Source organism: Myotis davidii, unplaced genomic scaffold, assembly GCF_000327345.1.
Source record: "Myotis davidii unplaced genomic scaffold, ASM32734v1 scaffold534, whole genome shotgun sequence".
In the NCBI taxonomy this organism is placed as follows: Eukaryota; Metazoa; Chordata; class Mammalia; order Chiroptera; family Vespertilionidae; genus Myotis; species Myotis davidii.
In genome coordinates, this window is record NW_006286678.1 from 4,186,507 (window position 1) to 4,192,006 (window position 5,500).

Here is a 5,500-nt window from a genome sequence, read left to right on the forward strand (position 1 = left end):
GGTGCAGAGACCCTGTCAGTGCGAGTGGTGGAAGCCTCCGCGCGCGGGCGCGCTCAGGTGGAGACGGTTGAGCACCAGGGGCGCTGGGCTGGCGGCCTCAGCTGGGTCGCGACCAAGCATGTGGGGAGCGCGCGGACGCGTCCCGGTGCCCCCCGCCTTCCCTGCCCGTCTTTCTGAGGGGGTATTGTTACCCTTCCTAGCGGAGGGATCGGGAGGATGGGAGGCGGGTTCTGCGCAGGCGTCCCCGTGTCCTGACGCCAGGCTGTCTGTCTGCGGGATTGGGCGGAGGCTCTTGCCCCCTCGGATCTGCGGGCGGAGAGGTTGGTTACCGGGTTGGGGCGGGAGAGGTCTCCGGACCGACAGCCTCGGACCCGCTGCCTGGGCGCATCCTGGGCGTATCCTGGGCCTCCTTGAGCGACAGTGTTTCATTTCGCCACCGCCAGGCCAGCGCGGTCTGGAGCCGGGACCTGGCGCTGGCCCGGAGGGTGGAGCCAGTGTTGGGGAATGGCCCACGCTGTTCCCGGAGGACTCCAGTGCGTGTGGGCATTCCTTGGATGCCCGCTGCGTCCAGGCTTGGTGAGAACGGCCGTTCCACCTCCTCCCCTGGCAGATTCGCACGTAAATACATCAGACGGGGAATGAAGGGGGCGTTGAAGAGCAGGGTTTTTTCCTTCCAAAAAAGGTCATTTGTTAGTAAGTCAGTCTGCCTTCTGTCATAGTGGACGGTACTGTAGAAACGAACTTCTGAAAGGAACACAGGTTCTAGTTAGAAAGAAAATTCCTAGGTAAAGGCAAAGAAAAGTCTTGATTACTAAGTAATATGCTCAAGTTCTGGCCAATTTGAATGAATAGAGAAGGAAGAAATCCTTCGCATTCAAGAATTAAACAGGAATCTTTCCAAAGTATATTTACAATTGTGAGTAACGCGGAACAGAGGTTTTTTTTTCTGTATTATTTATTAATTAGAAGCCCGGTGCATGAGTTGGCGCCCGGGTGGGGCCCCTAGGCCTGGCCCCTTGGGGCATCTTGCCCAGTCCTGAGGGGGGCGAAGGGGGAGCGCACTGACCACCAGGGGGCAGCCCCTGTCTTGAGCGTCTTCCCCCTGGTGGTCAGTGCACATCATAGCTTCCAGCTGGTTGTCCCTTCCTCAGGTCTTAATGGTGGCTTAGGCTTTTATATATATAGATTATTTTATTATTTTTCCATACTAACATCTATAAACCTACATTTGCCCCAAACTACTTTTCAGCTGTAGTAAATAGATGTTACATACATTGGGATCTTCCTTTAGAGGTCGAAGCGAATGCTGTGCCTTCCTCATCATTGATGATTTGTTATCTTTTGGATGGGCTTTTCTGCCTTAGATAATTTTTAAAAAGATGGCCTGGGTGCTTGTTTTCTGGAGAGCTTGCTTTTCGTGTGCTGAAATCTTAGGATCCCCGTGGTGAGGGTGGTTGGCCATAAGCTGAAATTGTAGGAGTAGGGGCAAGAGATCAGATGGGGAGGGAAGAAAAATCATTTCAGAGAAAAGTCCCTAGCCCAAGCGAAGGCCTCCCCTTAACCCCCTTCTGGAAATCCCAGCAGAACTTGGGAAGACTGGCCTGGCCCCTGCTGCCGGCTTGATGAGCTGCCAGGTAATACTAATTGGTTGGAGACTTGTTCTGTGCCCTTGGATTTTACATAATAAGTGAGCCAGGACTAATAAAAAGTCCTGAAATCAACTTGTTTTCTGATCTGCCTTTTTTCTCCTACAAGTTGTGTCAAAACATACTGTCGTTAGCTGGAGGTACTGGCAGGCTGTGTTCTGGTTCATTGAGGTGCCTCTAGAAAAATTCTGAAAGTGGTAAAATTTGAAAGGAAAACATCTAATGGAGTGTTTTCCTAAATTTATGGGTCAGTGCTCTCAAAAGCTTTGTTGCAAGACTATCATGAGAAGTTGAAGTACTTTTTAAAAAATCACTTGGATACAAAATGTGTGACAATGTTTTAGTATTTAAGTATTTAGCTTGAATTTTATTGAGTTCTTTAGTGTGGGTAGGATTTAATATCGGTGTACAGTCAGATACAGCAAAGCTTGCTGTAGTGCAGAATCTTCAATCTGCCTCAACTTCTTGGAAGGGAAGAGGAAAAACCCAAGGTAGTGATTTGATGTTAGTTGTCAACTTAAAAAAAAATAAATTTATTATAAACAAATACTTCTGTCAATTTTAAGCGTATGAATTTTTACTGTACTTAACATTTCTCAAATATAGATGTTGTCTAGTAGAGCCGGTTTTTGTTAGTGTAACAGGTGGGATGGAATGTAACACTAACTGCAACTTTTGTCTATGCAGTGAACTTCTCATGCTAAAAGACCAGCTGTTTCTGAGTGAACTATTGCTTTTTACAGTTGTTTTCATCATTTTCATCACTGAATAGTGGCTTTTAATCTCAAAACTAATTTGGGGGCGGGGGGGAAATGAGATGACTTTTGATTAATTACACATAATTTTGCTAAAGACTTTGATTTATCTTTCTGAAAGTTCAAACAGATTAGGAATTTGTATTGGAGCACTAACTTTATTGTAATTATAACCAATTAATTTTCCAAATTTGTACTCTCAAGTAAGTTTGTTATTGAAGGAATCCTAATGGAAGGGGTACTTTTTTCTTATATAAATGGAAGTTAACAAAGTGTTTTGTTTCTTTTACTAACTTAAAGGATGTTTGAGTGGAGTCTGCTTTTAGAAATTAGATTCTGTATTCTGTTACTTTGTGTACTTGATAACAAGTTTACAAATGCTTTATTTCCAAGTTCTTAAATTTAATATGATTAGGGTGAATTGCTCCCCCTTTTCTTCTGAACATGATATTGTTAACTGGTATAATTGATTTTTCACTAAATCTTAATTAGTTGATTATAATTTAAAATCTGCTCAACAGTCTTCCTCTAAAAATGCGTGATCTTCAGTTGTTTAGTCCTTCTGTTTTAGTCTCTAGTACAGTAGAGAGGATTTGAGGAAGTATAGGGAGAAGAAAACCCACTGTTTTGGGGTTCAGTTGTGAGGGAAACCCACAGATAGTGTAAAAATCTAAACACATTTAATAACATACATTGTAGTCTTTATTTTGAGTAGAACCTCAAAAGCAACTTAGCAGGTAAAGTATCAGTCACTTGCTAAATGCTATTGATTTGATAAATGATTCAGAAGTGAAGGAACATCCTACTTTGAAAGTAAACTAGGTATGAAAATGAATTAAATCTTTTTTTTTTCTACTGGATAGATACCATCAATAATAGTGTCTTTAAAGCTTTGGCATGGCTTTTTTCTTGATTAAAGTAGTGTCATTCATTAAGAATATACTTCTTGCTTGGCCGGTGTGACCAGAGGTCACGGTTCGATTCTGGGTAAGGGCCCATGCCTGGGTTTCGGGCTCTATTCCTAGTGTGGAGTGTGCAGGAAGCAGCTGATCAATGATTCTCTCTCATCATTGATGTTTATCTCTTTCTCCTCTCCCTTCCTCTCTGAAATCAATAAAAAGTATATTAAAAAAAAGAAAATGTTTCTTGATCTATCAAGGATAAAAGGCAGTGAAAGAAAGCTCTTTTTTAAGTTGCTGAGAAGTTTGTGTGTGTAGGGGGCGGTAATTGAGGGATGGCAGGCAACATTTTGTAAGTAATAGAGGGAAAATACATTTAGACTTCTTAAACAGATGTTACAATAGATATAGTTGCATATTTGTAAGTAGCTAAAAGAAGCCATTTATGGTTTTTTTAAAATACCTTTATGAAGTTTGTATGATCTTTAGAGCTTTAACTGGCTACAGATGTTCTTTTATCTAGATAATCAGCTAGCTGATTATTCTTTTGAAATTTTAGGAAAATGTAGTACCCAAGAAAGGGAAATTTCTAAGCCAGTTACAGTGTGAATGTAAAATTCTAAACAGGATAAAGCGGTGAAATTTTTCATAAATTATTTTAAGTTTAAATGTATCCTTTTCAGTCGGTCATGTATGTAACTTGCTGTCTTGGGCATGCCCATCTTTCAGACAGTACTCTGTGCTGGTGGGCCACCACCCTGACAGACCACCTCCCTGAGAGGCTTGGGCAGGCCAAGATTTCCCCATATGACAGGTGACCCCTTTACCAGGAATAGGTTTTGTTCCCCTCCCCTTCTCTCCAAAGCTCTGATCCCTGATCATTATTCTGCACCAGTCTCATGGAAGGCAGCATTGGGGAGGAGCCAGTGGCAAGAGGCAGTGGGAGGAGAAAGCATAGCTCATCCTGCATTCTCCTCACTTTCCCAAACTGGGGTCTATTGGCCATGGTGAAGGCTTGGCAATGTGATCGGTGGTGGTGGCATGTGGCATTGGTATCAAGGGGAGATTTGAGTAAGAGAAGAGGAGAAGAAAAGACCCTCCTGCCACCTCTTCCACAACCCTTGCTCTAATTTTCAATCCTTTCGCTGTTATTTTACACACCTGTCTTTTCACTCTAAAACAGCCCTCCCCAATTCTTGACCTTCTTTTCAGCTTCATCCCCTTACTCTCTCGAGCCTCATAATCCTTATTCCTAGCCTTCGCTCACTCTCGTAACTACATATTGTTCTCTCCTGAGTATTCTGTCATCATCTACCTGGCCCATGTCTTACTGGGGCTTGCTCCCATTACAGCAAAGTGAAGTTTGAACCTGGGTTCATAACTCTTCTCTTTCACTTACTGTACTAGCTGGATGATATTGGCCCTAGTCATGGGGATGATAGTCACTGCTTGACAATCATCCATAAGAAATAAAAGATGTAAAGTACCTACAGAACCTGATTCTTAGTAGGCATTTAACTCATCCTACCAACTAACCCACTACCACCCAACTTATTTTGTAGATTCTCCAGTTGGGATTTGTCTGATGTTTTTCTTATGATTAGAGTGGGGTTATGTGGTTTTGTGGGGAAGACCACAGAGAGAAAGTGCCATTCTCATCACATCAACACATGACGCCTATAACATGCATACTATGAATGTGACTTATCACCATTGATGTTGCCCTTGATCACTTGCCTGAGATAGTGTGTGTCAGATTTCTCCACTCTAAAGTTACTCTTTTCCCCTCCCTTTCTGTATTGCACTCTGGAAGAAAGTCACTATTGCTCAGGCCACGCGTAACAAATGGGGGTGGGCCTAGGGCATTGGAAACTAAAGAGAAACTAAACAAATGGGACTACATCAAAATAAAAAGCTTCTGCACAGCAAAAGAAACCATCAACAAAACAACAGGAAAGCCCACTGCATGGGAAAACATATTCGCCAATGTTATCACTGATAAGGGTTTTATCTCCAACATTTATGGGGAGATTAACTCATACAACTTAACAAAAGGAAGATAAACAATGCAATCAAAAAATGGGCAAAGGACCTAAATAGACACTTTTCAAAAGAGGACATTCAGAAAGCCAAGAGACATATGAAAACATGCTCAAAGTCACTAATCATCTGAGAGATGCAAATCAAAACAACAATGAGG

The 5,500-nt window shown here is 42.5% G+C and overlaps 1 protein-coding gene across 3 annotated transcripts in view; it reads left to right on the forward strand.

Annotated features, from left to right (window-relative positions):
• The window catches only part of ZBTB5 (zinc finger and BTB domain containing 5), a 14,962-nt gene that overhangs the window by 123 nt on the left and 9,339 nt on the right, over positions 1–5,500 (forward strand). The window contains exon 1 of one of the 3 annotated variants that reach the window (XM_006758466.2): positions 36–320. The exons of 1 other annotated variant lie outside the window; for it this stretch is intronic. The gene's annotated coding sequence lies outside the window, so the exon portion shown is untranslated. Of the gene's footprint in view, positions 1–35; positions 321–380; positions 619–5,500 lie in introns of those variants that run through there. One more of the 3 variants, XM_006758467.2, reaches the window with a different exon arrangement.